The 23,669-nt window shown below is 37.8% G+C and overlaps 1 long non-coding RNA gene across 1 annotated transcript in view; it reads right to left on the bottom strand.

The window, feature by feature from the left end:
- Positions 1–337: 337 nt before the first annotated feature.
- The window catches only part of LOC125964670 (uncharacterized), a 34,943-nt gene continuing 11,611 nt past the window's right edge, over positions 338–23,669 (bottom strand). The window contains exons 2-3 of the long non-coding RNA XR_007477906.1: positions 23,261–23,347; positions 338–574 (exon numbers count right to left, since the gene is read on the bottom strand). This is a non-coding gene — a long non-coding RNA (uncharacterized LOC125964670). The remainder of the gene's footprint in view (positions 575–23,260; positions 23,348–23,669) is intronic.

Raw genomic sequence — 23,669 nt, 5'->3', positions numbered from 1 at the left:
TGTATCTAATTGCCTACTTGAAATCACTACTTAGATGCCTAATAGACATCTTGTTTATCAAATAAATGTTCATTATGTTATTAGTACTGTCAATATTATTGCTGTAATTGTAGATGCTGAAGATTTATCAGTAGGAAAAACAGATGGAATTCTCTCTCCATATGTTTATGCTCTACAAATGATAAGTTATACAACAATCAAAATAAATAAATTATATATAGTATGATAGTAATAAGTGCTATGGAGGAATGTAAAACAGGTAAAATAGATATTTATTACTGCATAACAAACTCCCAAAACTTAGTAGCTTAGAACAACTCATATTTATTTTCTCCCAGTTTCTGTGAGGCAGGAATACAGGCACTGCTTAGCAGGGTGGTTCTGACTCAGGGTCTTTCATGAGATTTCAGTTGAGATATTGATCAGGGCTGTCATCATCTAAAGACTTGTTTGTAGCTGGAGAATCTGCTTCCAAGATGGCTCATTCATGTGGCTGTTGGTAGGAGATCTAAGTTCCTCATCACATGGACCTCTCCATGGGATTTTTTTCATGATCTCACAACATGGCAGTTGGCTTCTCCCAAAACAAGTGATCCAAGAGAACACACAATAAAGCACAACTCTTTGCCTGGTCTCTCTTAGATTTATAGTTCATCTGACTTCTTAACCTAAGCTTCATTCCTAAAAGCTGTCTTTTAGGTGTCTTTTGCCTCCAGACGATACAGCCTACATTTATACCAGTCTATTCCACCATAGTCCTGCCTTCCAGAACTCCAGCTTAGGAGAGGGTTCGTCAGTACAGTGCTACAGATAATTCTCAATAGAGTAAATGGTAAAGGGCATTATACATTTAACAACAGAAAATATTCATTGTTAAAAGTACATAATGCAAACCAAAATACATTTCTATTTCTAATGTATTGAATTTTGGGAAGGATGGCATGAGACAGATACTTTTATACTAAGGGAAACATCAAGGCTATAAAACTTAGGGAAAAGCTTTCAGCATCACGTACCAAATGTTTTAAATTGTTTATACCATTTGACCAGGTTTTCTAGTTCCAATAAAATGATATTAAATGTTAAATTTATCCACAAAGATTATTATTACAGTATTGTATATAGTAGAGAAAATTAAATCTCCCATAAAAATGGAATGATTAAATATATGGTGATATATATTGATATAATGAATTAAAATAATATTTAGGAAGAATTTTTAGTGGCATGAGAAAGGCTGTACTCAAAATGTTAAATGGAAAAGGCAATATAAATTTCTATTTAGTGCATAAACATGTAACATGAGGTCAAATGTATTTTAAAAAGTCAATAGTAAAATATTTCTAAATTCTCTTATTGATCTTGAAATTTTCTGCTTCTTTGTATCAATAATATTACTTATCTGGGAATTGCTATAAAATGATTTTTCAAATGATCAGACCATACATTTCAAAAAATCACACCATTGGAACAATGGAAAGTGATAAGCTGAAGTATGGCAATCACTGTGTAAGAAGTACTGGCTACACATTTCTAAAGGAACAGGTGTACTTGGCTGGAACTTGAGCCACTGGAGATGTGGAAGGAGTTCCATGAGTTCTGTGTATTTAGTTATGAAGATTATTTCTTGGTCTTTGTTACTGTCCTGATGAGAGAAAGCATGTCTTAAGTGAAAAAAGAACCATCCAAAGAAGCTGTTAACAGAAATCCAGGGGGAGGGACAACCCTAAATATTGCAGTATGTCTTCTTGTCATTGTGTATATTGATTAAGCACTACAAAGGCTTATAGTCAATATCCCATAAAGGGGTGGTGTCACAGGAGGAATGAAAAGTAAAGGTGAAAGAAATTTATTGATAAAATATCTTCTAACCCTGAGGCAAAGCATTAAAATAAAAGGAGGGCGGTGGACATTATCTCTATTTCTGCAAAGGAATGCAGAAGAAGTAATGTGAAAAAAACAAAAGAATTTTCATAAGAAATGAAAAGTAAAACTTCTAAGATCTTGATTCTACGACAATTAATCAGAAATGCAAAAATAAACTGACAATGCCTTGTGTTGGCAAGGATGTGGAGCAATGGGAATTCACATCCACTACTGGTAAGTGTGTAAATTGATTGTCTGAAAAGGGTTTTAACCTGTGTAATCAACTGAACATATTCATACTCTTTTACCTGGAAATCCACTCCTAGAGATTCTACTCCAAGAATCTGGGGAACCTCTGAACCACAATCATATATAAGAATGTCCAGAGCAGCATTCTTCATATACAAATGTCCATCACAGTAAAATAGTGTATTAATCAGGGTTCTCCAGAGAAATAGAACCAATAGGAGATATATATACATATATATATATATGTATATATATAACTTATTATAAGGAATTAGCTCACGCAATTATGGAGGCTGAGAAGTCCCACAAGCCTTTATAAGGTGCCATTATCATTATCCTGTTGAATTTATCAATGTCCAGAGGGTGATCATCATTCTTCTGATCTCAGAAACCTGAATTTTATGTTATTTTCCAACACAAGTAGAATCACAGTAATTAAATTCATCATACTGATTATAAAATCAGAATTCTAACATATTAATTTTAAAAGAAAAGTTAAACTTTAAAATAAAGTAGCATTCTTATACTGGCATTTCTAGAATGTGTTCATTAAGTCAGCAGGCAACTCAAAATCTGAAGAATGCTCGGTAAGCACAGAAGCAGAACAAACCCGCCATCATCTCTCACTTTTGCTTCTTCACTAAACTTCCAATCTGGGTTCTTATACACTTACTCTTCCTTCCTTAATCAGGGTGGATCCATGGTGGACTTATTTTAAAAATGCTAAACCATACAGTTTTATCCCTTCGTAAAATTCTTCAACTGCTGCCATTGCAGGCAGAAAACCTAAACCCTTTACATTGCCTAAAATTCTTTGTATGTTGTGACCCCAGTTTACCCTGAGAGAATTTAATCTGAGATACCTAAATTATATATCAATACTTTCACTTATAAAAACGCCCTTATTGAAATACCTGACAGAAAAATATTTTCATCGTGACTCTGAAACTATCTAGCTCATATTCCTCCTTTGCTCATGGAAAAGATTGTTTTTATAATTCATTTTTAATTATGCAATGTTAAATTAATTAAACAAGGAGGCTATTAGACTAATGTGGCTCTAATGCCATGATGGCCTACATAAGCAAACCAAAATCTAAGCCTGTAAATAGCTCAAGATTATGAAATCAAAATGTTAAGGAAAACAAATCACAAATAGCCAGCTAGGCTTTAAGTTATAGCCCATCAAATAATTTCCTTTCTATGCTTCTGCACTTTATACGTCTCTACCCTGGGTCTTGTAGATGGAGCGCCCCTAACCACTTCCGGCTTGACACCACCAATCGGAATGACTAAATGCCCAGATGACCTCTTAAAAGTTATAATATGCCTCAGTTTATCTTTCAGCAGGTTTATTTTTGGCAGAACAACTTATTTTGAAAATCAGTTATTACCCAAATAGGCATGATCTCTGTCTATTAATGATTTACTAGAGCAGCTAACCTCTGTCACAGACATTTAGGGAGAGTCAGAGGACCGTACTTACAGGTTCATTCATTTAATATTTATTAAGCACCCTCTAAGGATCAAGCACTGCTTAAGGCGTGGCACAAAAAGCAACAGCAAAACAAACAGATTTCCTGCTTTTTCATGGAGTTTAATTTTAGGTGAAGGGGGAGGCAGGAAATAAACAAGAAAAGTATCAGATAGACCTCAAGATGCATGCAGAAAATCAAAAGAGAGTAAAGGGACACAGAATTATCATATTTTAAGGACTGGAAGAGAAATCTTAGACACTCTGGGCAAATGGGATCTGAAAGGAGGTTTATATAGTTAACACTTGAAAAATTTCCTGTGGTTTAGAGTGAGACTTAATAAGTTATGTGTAAAAATGTTACCAGGAGCATGGGTTCCATTTATCTAAACACTGATACATTACAGTTGGAATGGGACCTCTGATTCTGTATTGCCTGCTAGGATCCCAAGTGGACTCTTGGGTATTGGAAGAAACTTGTAAGGGGCACCACGTTGTTTCAGATAAGTATGCACATTTTAAGGTACTTTAAATTCTTGAGAATTCTCAAGAATACTTGAATGTAGTTCATAGGAACCAACTACTTGCTATTAAATACTTTAGTGGATCTGATTATTTTCTTAGCAAACAGGTTTGCAACTCTCAGCCAGCTGTTTCAACAGATAAACTATGAGGAATGCTAAAAAGCCTAGGAAGTATTTCTGAAAGTGTAGTTAACTTGAAGACATCTCCTTTATGAAGATACATTAAAACTTGAACCTAATCTCTTAAGAAATGCCAACCTATTTGGGTGATGAAATAAAATGTTCAGAACAGATCATTTCAGTTTAATCTTTTTGAAATCTGATTTGGGAAGGGTAAGGTGAGCCAGAAACCAATGTGGTGATTGCTTCGTGGAAAAATACAGTATGACAGTATATATTGACCATGAAAAACACTGTTGAACAGCTCCACTCTCCAGGCTTGATTTCCAGCAAATCTATTCACAATGATTTTATTTTATCTCCTAAAGCAATTAGAGAAACCAGCAAGACAAAATACTCAACACTTCGATGAGGCATGGCTTTGGAAATTTGGTCTGTGAGAAAATTTACCTCAGTGGTTATATTTGGAAAGATGATAAAATAATAGGACTATTAAAAATTTAGAGAATTAGAAAATCAAATACTGGCAGTATTTAGGTGTCTTAAGATGGCAACTGTTAAACTGGAGTTTTTATTTTTTTTTTTTAAGGAAAAAGCATGTTCTCATCTATTTCCAAACTACAGCATGAACCCCAAAGAACCTCCTTTTCTCTCTTTTTTTAAAATTCAGGTATAATTGATATACATTATATTAGTTTCAGGTGTACAACATAATGATTTAATATTTGTATACATTGCGAAATGATCACCACAATAAGTCTAGCTAACATCCATCACCATACGAAAAATTTTTTTTCTTATGAGAATTTTAAATATCTACTCTCTTAGCAACTTTCAAATTAGTACTATTAGTACTTTCAATAGTACTATTAACTGTAGTCACCATACTGTACATTACACATCCCCATGACTTAAGTTTGCACCTTTGACCCCCTTCACCCATTTCTCCTACCTCCTACCTCTGCAAACCACCAATCAGTTCTGAGCTTGTTTTCTTTGAGGAGGGTTGTTGTTTGTTTGTTGTTTTTAGACTCTCCCATGTAAAAGTGAGATCACACATTATCTGTCTTTCTGATTTATTTCACTTAGCATAATGCCCTCAAGGTCCATCCATGTTGTAGCAAGTGTAAGATTTCATTCTTTTTTTGTGGTTGAATAATATTCCACTGTATATACAGGCACACCTCATTTATTGAGCTTCACTTTATTGCACTTAGCAGATATTGCATTTTTTTCTTCTTTTTAAACAAATTGAAGATTTGTGGCCACCCTGCATCAAGCAAGTCCACTGGTGCCATTTTTCCAACAGCATTTGCTCACTTCTTGTCTCTGTGTCACATTTTGGTAATTCTGGTGATATTTCAACCTTTTTCATCATTATTATATTTGTTATAGGGATCTGTGATCAGTTATCTCTTTCTATTGCAGAAATATTACAACTTGCTGAAAGCTCAGATGGCGGTTGGCAGTTTTAGCAATAAAGTTTTTTTTTTTTTCACGGCTTAAACAACAGAAATTTATTAATTTATTTATTTACTTTTAACATCTCTATTGGAATATAATTGCTTTACAATGGTGTATTAGTTTCTGCCTTATAATAAAGTGAATCAGTTATACATATACATATGTCCCCATATCTCTTCCCTCTTGCATCTCCCTCCGTCCCACCCTCCCTATCCCACCCCTCTAGGTGGTCACAAAGCACTGAACTGATCTCCCTGTGCTATGCGGTTGCTTCCCACTAGCTATCTATTTTACGTTTGATAGTGTATATATGTCCATGCCACTCTCTCACTTTGTCACAGCTTACCCTTCCCCCTCCCCATATCCTCAAGTCCATTCTCTAGTAGGTATGCATCTTTATTCCCATCTTACCCCTAGGTTCTTCATGACCATTTTTTTTTTTTTAGATTCCATATATATGTGTTAGCATATGGTATTTGTTTTTCTCTTTCTGACTTACTTCACTCTGTATGACAGACTCTAGGTCCATCCACCTCACTAAAATAACTCAGTTTTCTTTCTTTTTATGGCTGAGTAATATTCCATTGTATATATGTGCCACATCTTCTTTATCCATTCATCCGATGATGGACACCTAGGTTGTTTCCATCTCCGGGCTATTGTAAATAGAGCTGCAATGAACATTTTGGTACATGACTCTATTTATTTTTTTTAATTTATTTTATTTATTTATTTATTTTTGGCTGCATTGGGTCTTCATTGCTGCACGCGGGCTTTCTCTAGTTGTGGCAAGCGGGGGTTACTCTTCGTTGCGGTGCGCGGGCCTCTCATTGCGGTGGCTTCTCTTGTTGCGAACCATGGGCTCTAGGCTCATGGGCTTCAGTAGTTGTGGCTCACAGGCTAAGAAATTGTGGCTTGTGGGCTCTAGAGCGCAGGTTCAGTAGTTGTGGTGCACAGGCTTAGTTGCTCTGCGGCATGTGGGATCCTCCCGGATCAGGGATCGAACCCATTTCCCCTGCATTGGCAGGCAGATTCCTAACCACTGCATCACCAGAGAAGCCCCATGACTCTTTTTGAATTATGGTTTTCTCAGGGTATATGCACAGTAGTGGGATTGCTGGGTCATATGGTAGTTCTATTTTTAGTTTTTTAAGGAACCTCCATACTGTTCTCCATAGTGGCTGTGTCAATTTACATTCCCACCAACAGTGCAAGAGCGTTCCCTTTTCTCCACACCCTCTCCAGCATTTATTGTTTGTAGATTTTTTGATGATGGCCATTCTGACCAGTGTGAGATGATATCTCATTGTAGTTTGGATTTGCATTTCTCTAATGATTAGTGATGTTGAGCATTCTTTCATGTGTCTGTTGGCAATCTGTATATCTTCTTTGGAGAAAGGTCTACTTAGGTCTTCTGCCCATTTTTGGATTGAGTTGTTTGTTTTTTTAATATTGAGCTGCCTGAGCTGCTTGTAAATTTTGGAGACTAATACTTTGTCAGTTGCTTCATTTGCAAATATTTTCTCCCATTCTGAGGGTTGTCTTTTCGTCTTGTCTATGGTTTCCTTTGCTGTGCAAAAGCTTTGAAGTTTCATTAGGTCCCATTTGCTTATTTTTGCTTTTATTTCCATTTCTCTAGGAGGTGGGTCAAAAAGGATCATGCTTTGATTTATGTCATAGAGTGTTCTGCCTATGTTTTCCTCTAAGAGTTTGATAGTGTCTGGCCTTACATTTAGGTCTTTAATCCATTTTGAGTTTATTTTTTGTGTATGGTGTTAGGGAGTGTGCTAATTTCATACTTTTACATGTAGCTGTCCAGTTAACCCAGCACCACTTACTGAAGAGGCTATTTTCTCCACTGTATATTCTTGCCTCGTTTATGAACGATAAGGTGACCATATGTGTGTGGGTTTATCTCTGGGCTTTCTATCCTGTTCCATTGATCTATATTTCTGTTTCTGTGCCAGTACCATACTGTCTTGATTACTATAGCTTTGTAGTATAGCCTGAAGTCAGGGAGCCTGATTCCATCAGCTCTGTTTTTCTTTCTCAATATTGCTTTGGCTATTCGGGGTCTTTTGTGTTTCCATACAAATTGTGAAATTTTTTGTTCTATTTCTGTGCAAAATACCAGTGGTAGTTTGATAGGGATTGCATTGAATCCGTAGATTGCTTCGGGTAGTAGAGTCATTTTCACAATGTTGATTCTTCCAATCCAAGAACATGGTATCTCTCTCCATCTATTTGTATCACCTTTAGTTTCTTTCATCAGTGTCTTATAATTTTCTGCATACAGGTCTTTGTCTCCTTAGGTAGGTTTATTTCTAGATATTTTATTCTTTTTGTTGCAATGGTAAATGGGAGTGTTTTCTTAATTTCACTTTCAGATTTTTCATCATTAGTATATAGGAATGCAAGAGATTTCTATGCATTAATTTTTTTTTTTTCGGCATGCGGACCTCTCACTGCTGTGGCCTCTCCTATTGCGGAACACAGGCTCCGGACGCGCAGGCTCAGCGGCCATGGCTCACGGGCCCAGCCGCTCCGTGGCATGTGGGATCCTCCCAGACTGGGGCACGACCCGAGTCCCCTGCATCGGCAGATGGACGCTCAACCACTGCACCACCAGGGAGGCCCTCTGTGCATTAATTTTGTATCCTGCTAGTTTACCAAATTCATTGATTAGCTCTGGTAGTTTTCTGGTAGCATCTTTAGGATTCTCTATGTGTAGTATCATGTCATCTGCAAACAGTGACAGCTTTACATCTTTTCCAATTTGGATTTCTTTTATTTCTTCTTCTTCTCTGATTGCTGTGGCTAAAACTTCCAAAACTATGTTGAGTAAGAGTGGTGAGAGTGGGCAACCTTGTCTTCTTCCTGATCTTAGTGGAAATGCTTTCAGTTTTTCACCATTGAGGACAGTGTTGGCTGTGGGTTTGTCATATATGGCCTTTATTATGTTGAGGAAAGTTCCCTCTATGCCTACTTTCTAGAGGGTTTTTATCATAAATGGGTGTTGAATTTTGTCAAAAGCTTTCTCTGCATCTATTGAGATGATCATATGGTTTTTCTCCTTCAATTTTTTAATGTGGTGTATCACGTTGATTGATTTGCGTATACTGAAAAAGCCTTGCATTCCTGGGATAAACCCCACTTGATCATACTGTATGATCCTTCTAATGTGCTGTGGGATTCTGTTTGCTAGTATTTTGTTGAGGATTTTTGCATCTATGTTCATCAGTGATATTGGCCTGTAGTTTTCTTTCTTTGTGACATCTTTGTCTGGTTTTGGTATTAGAGTGATGGTGGCCTTGTAGATGAGTTTGGGAGTGTTCCTCCCTCTGCTATATGTTGGAAGAGTTTGAGGATAGGTGTTAGCTCTTCTCTAAATGTTTGGTAGAATTCGCCTGTGAAGCCATCTGGTCCTGGGCTTTTGTTTGTTGGAAGAATTTAAATCACAGTTTCAATTTCAGTGCCTATGACTTGTCTGTTCATATTTTCTATTTCTTCCTGGTTCAGTCTAGGCAGGTTGTGCATTTCTAAGAATTTGTCCATTCATTCCAGGTTGTCCATTTTATTGGCATAGAATTGCTTGTAGTAATCTCTCATGATCCTTTGTATTTCTGCAGTGTCAGTTGTTACTTCTCCTTTTTCATTTCTAACTATTGATTTGAGTCTTCTCCCTTTTTTTCTTGATAAGTCTGGCTAATGGTTTATCAACTTTGTTTATCTTCTCAAAGAAACAGCTTTTAGTTTTATTGATCTTTGCCATCATTTCCTTCATTTCTTTTTCATTTATTTCTGATCTGATCTTTATGATTTCTTTCTTCCTGTTAACTTTGGGGTTTTTTTGTTCTTCTTTCTCTAATTGCTTTAGGTGTAAGGTTAGGTTGTTTACTTGAGATGTTTCTTGTTTCTTAAGGTAGGATTGTATTGCTATAAACTTCCCTCTTAGAACTGCTTTTGCTGCATCCCATAGGCTTTGCATCATCATGTTTTCATTGTGATTTGTTTCTAGGTATATTTTGATTTCCTCTTTGATTTCTTCAGTGATCTCTTGGTTATTAAGTAGTGTGTTGTTTAGCCTCCATGTGTTTGTATTTCTTACAGATATTTTCCTGTAATTGATATCTAGTCTCATGGCATTGTGGTCAGAAAAGATACTTGATAAGATTTCAATTTTCTTAAATTTACCAAGGCTTGATTTGTGACCCAAGATATGATCTATCCTGGAGAATGTTCCATGAGCACTTCAGAAGAATGTGTATTCTGTTGTTTTCGGATGGAATGTCCTATAAATATCAATTAAGTTCATCTTGTTTAATGTATCATTTAAAACTTGTGTTTCCTTATTTATTTTCATTTTGGATGATCTGTCCATTGGTGAAAGTGGGGTGTTAAAGTCCCCTACTATGATTGTGTTACTGTCTATTTCCCCTTTATGGCTGTTAGTATTTGCCTATGTATTGAGGTGCTCCTATGTTGGGTGCATAAATATTTACAGTTGTTATCTCTTTTTCTTGGCTTGATCCCTTGATCATTATGTAGTGTCCTTCTTTGTCTCTTGTAATAGTCTGTGTTTTAAAGTCTATTCTGTCTGATATGAGAATTGCTACTCCAGCTTTCTTTTGATTTCCATTTGCATGGAATATCTTTTTCCATCCCCTCACTTTCAGTCTGTATGTGTTCCTAGGTCTGAAGTGGGTCTCTTGTAGACAGCATATATACGGGTTTTGTTTTTGTATCCATTCAGCCAGTCTATATCTTTTGGTTGGAGCATTTAATCCATTTACATTTAAGTTAATTATCGATATGTATGTTCCTATTACCATTTTCTTAATTGTTTTGGGTTTATTATTGTAGATGTTTTCCTTCTCTTGTGTTTCCTGCCTAGAGAAGTTCCTTTAGCAGTTGTTGTAAAGCTGGTTTGGTGGTGCTGAATTCTCTTAGCTTTTGCTTGTCTGCAAAGGCTTTAATTTCTCTGTCAAATCTGAATGAGATCCTTGCTGGGTAGAGTAATCTTGATTGTAGGTTTTTCCTCCTTCATCACTTTAAATATGTCCTGCCACTCCCTTCTGGCTTGCAGAGTTTCTGCTGAAGGATCAGCTGTTAACCTTATGGGGTTTCCCTTATGTGTTATTTGCTGTTTTTCCCTTGCTGCTTTTAATATGTTTTCTTTGTATTTAATTTTTGATAGTTTGATTAATATGTGTCTTGGCGTGTTTCTCCTTGGATTTATCTTGTATGGGACTCTCTGTGCTTCCTGGACTTGATTAACTATTTCCTTTCCCATATTAGGGAAGTTTTCAACTATAATCTCTTCAAATATTTTCTCAATCCCTTTCTTTTTCTATTCTTCTTCTGGACCCCTATAATTCGAATGTTGGTGTTTTTAATGTTGTCCCAGAGGTCTCTGAGGCTGTCCTCAATTCTTTTCATTCTTTTTTCTTTATTCTGCTCTGCAGTAGTTATTTCCACTATTTTATCTTCCAGGTCACTTATCTGTTCTTCTGCCTCAGTTATTCTGCTATTGATCCCTTCTAGAGAATTTTTAATTTCATTTATTGTGTTGTTCATCACTGTTTGTTTGCTCTTTAGTTCTTCTAAGTCCTTGTTAAACGTTTCTTGTATTTTCTCCATTCTATTTCCAAGATGTTGGATCAACTTTACTATCATTATTCTGAATTCTTTTTCAGGTAGACTGCCTATTTCCTCTTCATTTGTTAGGTGTGGTGGGTTTTTGCCTTGCTCCTTCATCTGTTTTGTGTTTCTCTGTCTTCTCATTTTGCTTAACTTACTGTGTTTGGGGTCTCCTTTTCGCAGGCTGCAAGTTTGTAGTTCCCGTTGTTTTTGGTGTCTACCCCCAGTGGGTAAGGTTGGTTCAGTGGGTTGTGTAGGCTTCCTGGAGGAGGGGACTAGTGCCTGTGTTCTGGTGGATGAGGCTGGATCTTGTCTTTCTGTTGGGCAGGTCCACGTCTGGTGGTGTGTTTTGGGGTGTCTGTAGCCTTATTATGATTTTAGGTGCTAATGGATGGGGTTGTGTTCCTGTCTTGCTAGTTGTTTGGCATAGGTTGTCCTGCACTGTAGCTTGCTGGTCGTTGAGTGGAGCTGGGTCTTGCCGTTGAGATGGAGATCTCTGGGAGATTTTTGCCGTTTGTTATTACATGGAACTAGGTCTCTTGTTGAACAGTGTCCTGAACGTGGCTCTCCCACCTTAGTGGCACAGCCCTGATGCCTGGCTGGAGCACCAAAAGCCTGTCCTCCACATGGCTCAGAATAAAAGGGAGGAAAAAAGAAAGAAAGAAAGAAGATAAAATAAAACAAAATAAAATAAAGTAAAATAAAATAAAGTTATTCAAATAAAAAATAATTATTAAGAAAAAACATTTTTTAAGTAATGAAAAACAAAAAAACCTGACAGACAGAACCCTAGGACAAATGGTAAAAGCAAAGCTATACAGACAAAATCTCACACAGAAGCATACACACTCACAAAAAGAGAAAAAGTGGAAAAAATATATGTATTGTTGCTCCCAAATCCACCTCCTCAATTTGGGATGATTCGTTGTCTATTCAGGTATTCCACAGTTGCAGGGTGCATCAAGCTGATTGTGGAGATTTAATCTGCTGGTCCTGAGGCTGCTGGGAGAGATTTCCCTTTCTCTTCTTTGTTCGCACAGGTCCCAGGGTTCAGCTTTGGATTTGGACCCGCCTCTGCGTGTAGGTCGCCTGAGGGCCTCTGTCCTTCGTTCAGACAGGACGGGGTTAAAGGAGCAGCTGCTTCGGGGAATCTGGCTCACTCAGGCCAGGGGGAGGGAGGGGCAGGGAGTGTGGGGCGAGCCTGCGGCGGCGGAGGCCAATATGACGTTGCACTGACCTGAGGCGCGCCGTGCGTTCTCCCGGGAAAGTTGTGCCTGGATCACGGGACCCTGGCAGTGGCGGGCTGCACAGGCTCCCCGGAAGGGGGGTGTGGACAGTGACCTGTGCTCGCACACAGGCTTCTTGGTGGCGGCAGCAGCAGCATTAGCGTCTCATGCTCATCTCCAGGGTCCGCGCTGATAGCCGCAGCTCGCGCCCGTTTCTGGAGCTCCTTTAAGCAGCGCTCTTAATCCCCTCTCCTCGCGCACCAGAAAACAAAGGCAAGAAAAAGTCTCTTGCCTCTTTGGCAGCTCCAGACATTTTCCCGGACTCCCTCCCGCCTAGCCGTGGCACACTAGCACCCTTCAGGCTGTGTTCACGCCGCCAACACCAGTCCTCTCCCTGCACTCTGACCGAAGCCGGAGCCTCAGCTCCCAGCCCCGCCCGCCCCAGCGGGTGAGCAGACAAGCCTCTCGGGCCGGTGAGTGCTGGTCAGCCCCGATCCTCTGTGCGGGAATCTCTCCGCTTTGCCATCCGCACCCCTGTTGCTGCGCTCTCCTCCCGGGCTCCGAAGCTTCCCCACTGCCACCCACAGTCTCCGCCCACGAAGGGGCTTCGTGTGTGTGGAAAACTTTCCTCCTTCACAGCTCCCTCCCACTGGTGCAGGTCCCAGCCCTATTCTTTTGTCTCCGTTTTTTCTTTTTTCTTTTGCCCTACCCAGGTACGTGGGGAGTTTCTTGCCTTTTGGGAGGTCTGGGGTCTTCTGCCAGCATTCGGTAGGTGTTCTGTAGGAGTTGTTCCACATGTAGATGTATTTGTGGGGAGGAAGGTGATCTCCACGTCTTACTCTTCTGCCATCTTGAAGGTCCTCTGGAGTTTATTTTTAACGACTTTGGAAAGAGAACTAGCCATTGGACCAAAAAACCTGTGCTTAAATTTTTTCTGTATATTTACTACCTTGATGTCCTTGGTAAGTTATTTTTCTCTATCATTTTTCCTCTATATATACATATTTGATAACTTTAGCTAATACATGTTGAAATTTACTATGTGCCATCTTATTTCACCTTCATAGCAATAAGCCAGTGATACAGATAGTAGCAATATTCATATTTTGAAGACTAGGAAACTGATGATTATGGCTGTTATAAATCTTCCCTTATGTCATACACTAATAAATGGAAGAGCCAGTATTTGATTAGGTCTGTCTGAGATCAAAACCTGAGACTCCAACCCCTATGTACTAGAATCAGAAGGTCACTATAACAGTAAATGGAATAATATATGGAACATTGACTAACATAACTGAAGCACTCAATCTAAAAGAAGAAGTTAGGAATCTTAGCCTGACTCCTCAATTGTGTGGTAAAAAATAATATTTATTTCCTTTTAATCTAGATAATCAGAATTTAAACCCTCATCCTACCTTGCCAGCCATAAGAAGTTCAGTCTGTTTCATGATTTGGGCTCAGTCTTTCTGGTGTGATACTAAAGTGTCTGGGTCCTACGCTGTGCCAAAGAATTGGAGCAGGCTCTTGTCTTGTTTTAGGTCTTGGTCCTTACTAGTTACTACTGAGAAGTTCCTAGTTCTTCCCAGCACTGCTGCTTCAGATCCAGTAGTTCTGAGATATTTGAGGCATAGAAATCTTTGTTGAGTCTGGGGGGTTTCTACTGCCATTGTTCATTCATTTAATATCTATTAAGTATCCTTTAGTATGAAGCATCATCTTAGATATTGAGGAAAAAGCAGTAACAAGACAGATTTTCTGTTCTCTACCTCTCTTGGAATAATCACACAGCCTGTGGAATCTTGCCGCCTCTTAACAGCGTGCTGTAGAGTGGCACATAGATTCCAGCCAAGGGTAAATTTACCATGAAGGTAAAGAAGGTTGGGCTTCAGGGATCCTCACTTTCACAGTCCCTTCTAATACTTTAAGATGGGTCTTAAGAATGTGTATACAAGATATTTGCTATTTTCTTTGTTTTGTTTTTTCAAAGGTAAGATATTTTAACTGAAATCAGTTAGATGGTTGTCTAACCTCCCTGTATTTTTATAATATACAGGGCCTCTGATCAGGCCAAAGGGAAACTGAGTTTACTATTAACATGGCTAGATATGACAATATTATGGTGCTTATATAAAAAAATCTGTTCTTATTTATTGAAGGTGTGTATTGAATATTTATAGACAAACTGTATGGAATATTTCCCCCAAAAGGAAAAGAGGATACAATTAGAGAAAAACTAAAATAATGTTTATAATTGCTGAAGCTGGGTAATGGATACATGAAGTTTCCTTATATTGTTCACTTTATTTTTGCGTATGTTTGTACATTTCCAAAATAAGTAGTTAAAATTCCAAGACCCAGGATAAATCTGGGTGTGATTTATTTGATGTGTTTTTCACATAAACTGGTAAGTCATTTAATGTGTAATTTCCAGTTTTTTATTCATTTTTCTCCCAGAAGTATTTAAATTATATCTTGGTCTTAATTTTCAAGAGTAGCACATTTGAGTCATAGGTTAAATCTTCGTTCTGCTCAAAATGTTTATCATAATGTTTATCTCATCATATTTATCTATCTTTTTAGCTTGCATTCTTGTTTATCCAGTTTATTTTCCATATTACTGATTTTTTTCTGTAAGTCAATTCTATTACTTATTAATTAATTTAATGAGTTCACTTTGCTTCTTAACCTATACTTCTCTCTACTGACCCTCACTTGGAGCTCTCAGTTCTTCTTTCATAAGGCAATATCTTCTTGCAGCTTTTAAAATGAACCAATCAAACATCTTTTTATGTTAGAAACTGAAAGAGGTGTGTATGAAATAGTCCCCTTTTTTATGCCACAGTATCCCTTCAGAGGCTTCATAGGTACATGGGTGCATAATGCATCTCCTAAAGTAAGCAATGTTTCCCAAATACTTAATTTTCTTTTTGCTGAACATGTGGAGACCTACAAAAATCTCCTGTAACACTACTCCATGGAATCTCAATTTGGAAAATGTTGGCTAAACATTTTTAAAATTGTTTTTATCTGCCCTCAGAAGATTATGGAAGGCAGAAGGTAAGTTCATACCTTGGACCTTGTATGTGTTTTTACCATTACCCAGTTCAATAAAACATTACTTAGTATCTGTAATGGACCAAGTCCTGTGCTGGCTCTAGGAATACAAAAACCAACACTTCTTCCCAACCCAAGATTAGTTCATGGGATCATAAACACATAAACACAGGTATTCTGGCAACAGAGAAAGGAAGGTGAATAAAACTGTCGCTAATGGCACTGAACTAAGGGCTACAAAAAAATCCATTAACAGAAAGATGACTTTTCAGGAGAGAAACCCAATTACTAAGTGGTTTATTTTAAAAAATAAAAGCCAAGTGTTCTCTTTATAAGTTAAGGGTTTTTGGTTTTGGTTTGGGTTTTTTGTTTTGGGGTTTCTGGTCTGGGGGGTAACCCTGAGGAAAAAGAAAACTAATCCTATTTTGCCAAAATGTTTCAAAATCTTTTAATATGCATTAAAATAAATGGTTGAATTTAGAAAAAAAAAAGGTTATTCTGGTTCAGTACTAAACCTCTAAGATTTACTGAGAGAATGTTTAATATTAGAACAACTGTTTTGGTTCATTAAATTTTTTAAGAGTTTCTTAACTTTAATCAGTGAGAACTCACTCAAGCTTTTAACTGCAAAAGCAGGCTATTTTAAGGTAATGTGACAACTTTAAAATTTGACAAATTTAAAGCTCTTTTTCACACAGTTTTTCATGGGTGCCCCAGAAATTTTGGATTTTCCTAATGAGATAATGTTTATAAATAGAAGGCCATAAACTCTCTGGGATATAAGGACTAATAGAAATGAGCTTTAGAAGTCTAAATTTGGTTTGTACTTAGGGTTTTGAGATTATTTTTTAAAAGCTAATGTTTGTTAAGAGCTTTATGGTTTCGTGTTTTCTTCTGTTCTATTTTGTAAACATTTTTATGTCAGTATCTCGAAAGAAATGATTAGAAAATATAACACCGTGTTAACATTCTTACTATGTCATGAGATATTACACATTGACAAGGAAGTGTTGAATGGTTCTATAGAAAAATAGACAAAAGATATAAAGAGAAAGTGCACAAACAAGTCAAAAATATAAATTGTCAATACATGTGTAAAAACCTGAAAAGCTGAACCTCAACAGTAACAACAGCAACAAAAAAGCATCTATTAAAATGGCAAGAACCAAAGAAGACATCACACTGGTCAAATCATTTAAAAAATAACAGTCCTCTTTTTGGTGAGAGTAAAATATGAATTCTGTTACAATGCTACTGAGTTTGCTAATTGGCATAGCCCTTCCGGAAAGGAGAGAAGTAAAATGTACCTCCCCACACCAAATTCAAAAGCATTTATAGTCTCTGATTCATTAGTATCACTTCTGAGAATTCATTCTCAGGAAAATCTATTCATGGTGTTCAAGCATAATGTCTTTATGAAACACTTGTTATAGTCTGATTTTTTTTAAGCGCTCATTATTCCCATGTTACAGATGAGAAAGACAAAACCCAGAGATACTGACTTGTACAAAATCCCATAACTAGTCAGTGACAGGCCTGGATCAGACCTTTTAGATGTCAGCTTCATAATTATTGCTCATGCTGAAAATATCTGTTTCAACAAGTTTTTGGAATCTTCTCCATGCTATGCTCAATGTCAGGTTCTGGATCTACAACGTTATGTTTACTGAACATTTACTATGGACTAACTTCTTCATATGTGGATTATCTCATCTTATTCTTGAAACAAGCCTTTGGAGTTTCCACCGAGGAAGCTGAGTAACTCTCCAAGCGTCAAATAGCTGAGTTAACAAACCAGCCCAAGCAATCTTACAGAATTCTCTCTCTTAACTATTACACTGAATTATCTCCCCAAGATAAACCACCCATCAATTCTGACCTTAAAGAGCTCACAGTGTAGTTTCAGAGAAACAGATTTGTTACCGTTAGGAATACATGACAAAAATACTGTGAGGACACAGAGGAGGAATCTAACATAACTATGTTTTGGTCTTCATAGTGCTGATGGGGGTGGGTAGGAGGGTCCTCAGTACTATGGTCATTTGTAAGAACAATTTATATTTGAATTTGCAACTTCAGATAATCACATCCACTGTCTGAAAAGACTCTGTAACAAGATACGTGTATTTTTACTTATTGATTGATTGAAAATTCTCTATGTGTTTTAATCCCCCTGTTTAAAAGAAAGCAAACCCACAAATATTCGTAGAAAAATAGTAAAATGAAATGCATTAAAACGTTAACAGGATCTATCTACTCTCACCAACAAAAGGATTGTTTTCTTTTCTTTTCTATATGTCTCTATAGTTGCTTTGCTTTTGTAATCAGACAAATGCTATAATATTAGTTTATTTTTAACTTACATAATGAATATTAGTGTCACACACTTAATTTGCAACCTCTTGGAGGTTATCTCATAGCCCAGCAAGTATTTAGCAAATATATGGGTGTTTAGAGGCAAAAGTCAGGGAGGTGCCATGTGTACTTTTGGTGATTTTCCAAATTCCAGCCTAGGATCCAACTTCATGTACTGGGTAAACGTGTACTTAAAGCTTCAGAGTGCAGTGGCAGGACTGGCCACAGAAACAGCAGAGTAGCCATGAAGCTGAAGTGTTGGTTGTCAAACCAAATAAGAAAATGTATACCATTGTATTTGAAAATATGTAATTGTTATACAAATACAAGATATATTATCAAGGTTTGAAAGCATGAAAAGGAGTCTCATTAGCAGAAAATCCACCAAAGAAATACTGCTATCCAGAGTGTTCCTGGCTTTGATCCCAGCCATGGTATAACCACTGTTAGCCAGTGGTTAGTAGATGCTCTCTTGAAGGTAAATTTTGGGTGAAGTAATTTTCAAACTCAAATACAAAGAGCAAACATCAGTCGAAACTTCCTTATACTAAAGTGCTTAAGGGCGTTGCTCATTTATTTGAGCCTCCTCACAATAGATTTTTGTTGTCATCACTACAAATGTGGGATAAGAGGCTTAGCTAGGATAAATAACTTGCTCAAGGTCACAATCTTGTGAGTTGCAAAGCCAGGAACGAAACCCAAGCAGAATTGGACTCTTATGCATTACTGGGTGATCTGTTGCACTGAAGAAATAAATTATTAAACATTTGGAAATTTGATAATAACTTCTCCCATGTCTTTTACTTTTACTACCATCCACCTAGCCTATAACAACTCTTCCAATAAACTGCATAACATATTTTTAAAATGCTAATTAATATATAGTTATCATTTAAAGTTTATGAGTTAATTTGGCAGACTTAAACACACCCAGAAGTCCTAGAAAATGAGAATTAAGATTCTCTGGTGTGGATAAAAGAGATAAACTAGCAGATAATACATTCCTTTATCCCCTCTTTATTATATAGTGTTTTGAATAGCTATATGTGATTTTGTAGTTTTTTTCAAGTATGCCCTCAAACTCAGTAATTCACAAGTTCTTCACTTCTCTATTATTCCACTTTGAACTTAGAAAATTTGATAACTCCCACTGTTTACTGAATCCAAATGTGTCTACTATAATTTTAAAGGGAATAATTCTGCACCATTATCTCCATAGAGTGTTCCCTACTCTAGGAGTTGGGCGGCGGGGGGAGTGTTAAAGAGAACAAAGTGTACTTTCTAATTCTGATTATTGCACTAATTATTAACATGAATGTGTAATTAATGCATAAGGTCAAGAGGAGAGTCTCTACCTCATCTTTGGCAGGTATAAGATATATAGAAGAGTATAAAGGTAGGAGAATCTCCTAGAGGTCATAGGTGTCCCTACTGGAGGTGTGCAAGTCCAACTTTAAGAAATACTGGTAGAAAGTTAAAAGGGGAATTCAGAAAGAATATGATGAAACAACATGGAATAGCGGAAATACGGGAGAATTAAACTCCCATCTGTGTAATGTATAAACTACGTTACCTTGGGAAGTTTAATAAAAATTGCTATTCTTACCTAATCCCATAGGGATATTTTAAGAATTAAATGAGTTTATGCAGAATTCTTACATATGCTAGAACACAGTAGGCACCAAATATGTGAAAGCTTTCATATCCACTCTTAGATTACTAATTTGGGGACAATTATGTTTACTGTTAAGGGTTATCATGAGAATTACATGAGTTTCTATGAAGATGAAGTTCGCCACTCTGTACCAGTCAAACTCTGGATGAATCTCTTTGTTCTTGGTTAAGCCTTTGTTGAAACATTAATTCATTTTTAAAACTCGGTTGCAGAATTTACACATTTTCACATGGTATTCTACCTATCCACTCCAGTGAATTTTCTATTCTGTTTGCAATAAACAAGTTTCATTTTTATAATGTGACCTAAATACTAATAAATGTTATTTTGGGGGGGGGCGGAAAAAAACCTAGTTCTAGGAAAATTTGGCCACAAGGGGGAGGTAGAAGAACTTGCTCGGGAGATCCAGCAGTGTTTTTCTTTGTTTAATTTCTCCGCCTTATTTTCCCCCTCACTTCCTCAGCTCTGTTTGGCATCTTGTACCTGTCTTTCAGGCTTCCTGATTCTAAAAATACCCTTATAGGCTCTATACTTGGATAGTTTATCGAAGGCCACCACCTTTTGATATCAGAGTGATATCTGCAGGATGAGGTAAGTGGTGCCTTGCTGACAATGCTGCCTTCAATTCCAAGTCTGTCCTTATGGATTGTAAAGCAATAACTGCTCACTGCAGCACTGTCCTAGTGTAGTTAATCACCGAGAAGGAATTATCTGTGGACATGGTAAGATGGCTGTATAAGGGCTGGAACAACACCTATATGGGAAGAGGTCCTTTTCAGGTCCTGCTCTCTCAGGGAAGCACTCATTTAGATGGCCTGATTTTAGTTTATAGGATTTCTCTGGAATCTACCTGTTTTGTTACTACTAGGGGCTCTTTGTCTGCACTTGATTATAATTCAAGCTTTAGGCTACACAGATTTGATCAATTGTTTCTGAGGTTACTTATTTAATAAGTATGTATTGTAGGCCATGTATATCATACATTCTTCTGTATGGCACTGGTTATGGACTCAAATAAGGCAAAGGCTCTGTTCCTGAGGAACCTGTAGTGTAATAGGTTATTTTCTTCTGCTAATATTCGAACTGTATGGATATCTTTATATTCTAAAAGCTTTTGGTTCTCACTTCCTGCAGAGTTAAGTCCAAATCTCACAAAATATAAGGCTCTATGGATTAGGGTCCTTGTAGGAAGATGGTATACTGAAAAGAAACTGTTTACAAAGGTGTGTGGGGGGAAGGGGAAGGAGGAATTCACACTTGGTGGTTAAGCCTTAGCCTCTGTCCCTGAATTGGGAGAGACATGCACCTGTAGGAGATGGTCACTTTGGTAGTTAAATGGCTGGGATTCAGCCTGGAAAGTAGGGAGCCAAGAACACAAATATCTCAATTTATCAATCACTCCTGCTGCCTCATAATCTTCTGCTGCATCCACTGGCAGAACCTAATAGGAAGTCAGATGGTAAGAGAACATGGTATATATGGTCCCCAAAATTTGGCCTCCTGGAACCCAGAGCGGGGTTGATTAAGGTGGAGTGTGCATTGGGAAGGGGTCAAACAGAATATCCAGCACAAGGGCCACTTCCAATCTACTCTATATTAACTTGCCATGTATTCTGGTTCTATCCTTCTATTTGCATTCCTATTTGCTACTATTCCAATTTTTATAAATGTAGATAACTCTGGAGCTAAAATTCTCTTTAACAGCAACATTAAATCAATAAATACTTTTAGAATGCATACTACATGCCAGACATATTTCTAGCAGCTGAAAATGATCTCTGTTCTTCCGGAGCTTTCCTTTGAGTGAGTGACATCATTACAAAGAGGGTATAGTACAGTGTATGATAAGAGAAAGACACATCAGGGTAACTAATGTGTTATTAGGGGAATTCAGAAGGGTTTTCCAAACATCATAATGACTAGGCTTATTTGTGAAAGATGACACAAGAAGAAAGAGAATGGAAAAGAATGTTCCACACAGAAATGAAAGTTTGACCAAGGACCTGGAAATAAGAGAGAACACAAGCCTTTTGTGGAACTGCAGGCAGTTCATACTGCAGTGTGGAGCTGGAGGTGAAAGATGAGGTAGAGAAGTGAGCAGAGGCAGAGCACAAAGGCCGTGGAAGCCATGTTTGGGAACTGGGCTCTTGGGTAATTGGGAGGCACTGAATATGCTCTGTTTTCTGCAAAAATCCTTGTCACAAAAGGTTTGAGAGTTTTTCCTAAGAAAGGAGGCTGTTGGAGGGAAAACCAGAATTTCTCCAATATGTCCTGGTTCTGAAGCCCTTTGATCTGTGGTTGCTCCCTGTGTGGTTCCACTAACAGTCCACCGAGACTAAAACAACCAGGCTTAAAAACTGTCCAAATGTTGTCTTGGTGCTTTTTGCCATAACCAGTGGGTCACCTCTAATTCAGCATTACTGAACTTTAATCCCTATGACAATAAAGACCTCCTCAGTGTTTGTCACTGCCTAGGCCGGTGAGTATCAGAGCATCAGCTTGTGGAGGTAAAGCCTCTATTCTCTGTAACCCCTGGCCCCCCTACTCCCCTTCCCTTGCCCCAGAGCTGGAAATCAGACTGTCTACATTTAAGTTTAGGCTCTGACTTAAAATAGTTTTGTGACATTCTTTCCAATTTTTCTGAAGCTCACTTTCTCATCTGTGAAATCTTGAGAATTCTAACTTTTGTATTGAAAATTCACTACAGGTTCTTTAAGGATGAAGTGAGACAAATTTTTTTACAAGGAGCTGCTGCCTGAGGTTCCCATGGTCTGGCTGTAGGGGAGGTGCTTCTGGTCCTTAGTACAAGGTACCATAGAAAGAAGCCTTCTGGGCTGAGGTCCATGGTGTTGGAAGGAGGTGGTAGGGAGGCAAGTAGGACAAGTTAAGGCACTGATTAAGTGGTGGGGCAAAGCCCTGGGGATGGGCAGTGGAGCAAATCTAGTCGTTATGGTTCACGATGATTCTACCTCCTTGACAAACATTGTGAGTCTGTTTTTAAATATTTTAGTAGGCAAGACTATCCTTGGGGAGGTAGGAAGCCGGCATAGTCTCTGTGGTTTCCAGGCTATAGGAGGATAGCACCTACATGGTTTGTGTCCCTGATGAATATTGAATGGATATCTTGAAGTCCATGCTTCTGTTTCTGCAGAAGGAAGCTGAGTAGCATCATGCCCTTTCCTGAGACTCTCAGAAGTGAGCACAGATGTGCCAGTGGAATGCTTGCTTCCCTCTTTGGTGCCTAAACTCAGAGGGCAGACAGCTAGGTTCAGTGCCAGGATTCCACCCTGGAACAGCAAACAACTTAGCATCCGGACTGCTCTTGAATATGCTACACCTGATCCCAATGACAGTCCAGGATGCCAGCATCTCAGGAGAATATCTGATTCCTTTTCCCAGTTGGAAGCAAAAGGATTAGTATAATTAATTCAGGGCTGCGTTTGAGGCTGGCGGAGGGTATGACCAAAGCAGATAAATGGGTATGCAAAGAGTGAGAGAACTGGTGCCCTCGGTGGATCGGAAGCCATGGAGACATAGGCAAGTCAAGCAAGCACACAGGAAAGAGGTCTGGGTGAAGGTCAGACCTAAATGCTGTTTCCCTCCCACATACCTTTTATAAGGTCTCTGGAAATTGATGGTCAGGCAAGCTGCTTCTTCTCACACGAGTAGTGACAGGATCAATGCTTGAATCTCGGTCCTGCATAGGTGAGCAAGTAATTTAACTTAACACTCATTTTCCTGACCTGTAAATATAATAATATTTCTGACTCAGCTATCTCAAAAGGTATTATGAATTTCAAATGATATTTATCTGATATTCATTTTAATCAATATATAATAAAATCTCTCTCTATATATAGCACTATATGTGGAATCTCTCTACGCATCAAATATATGCTTGCTAATTTTAATTTTAAAAGATGATTTACTAATTGAAAAGTGCTGGAAAATTATAAAGCTTGTGTGGGTCATTTTTTCCCATTTGAAAAAAGCATTGCTATTTAATCAAAATGTTTATT

The sequence above is a fragment of the Orcinus orca genome, chromosome 6 (genome assembly GCF_937001465.1).
Source record: "Orcinus orca chromosome 6, mOrcOrc1.1, whole genome shotgun sequence".
In the NCBI taxonomy this organism is placed as follows: Eukaryota; Metazoa; Chordata; class Mammalia; order Artiodactyla; family Delphinidae; genus Orcinus; species Orcinus orca.
Note: the sequence above shows the minus strand (reverse complement) of the source record. Positions and strands in the feature narration are given on the sequence as shown.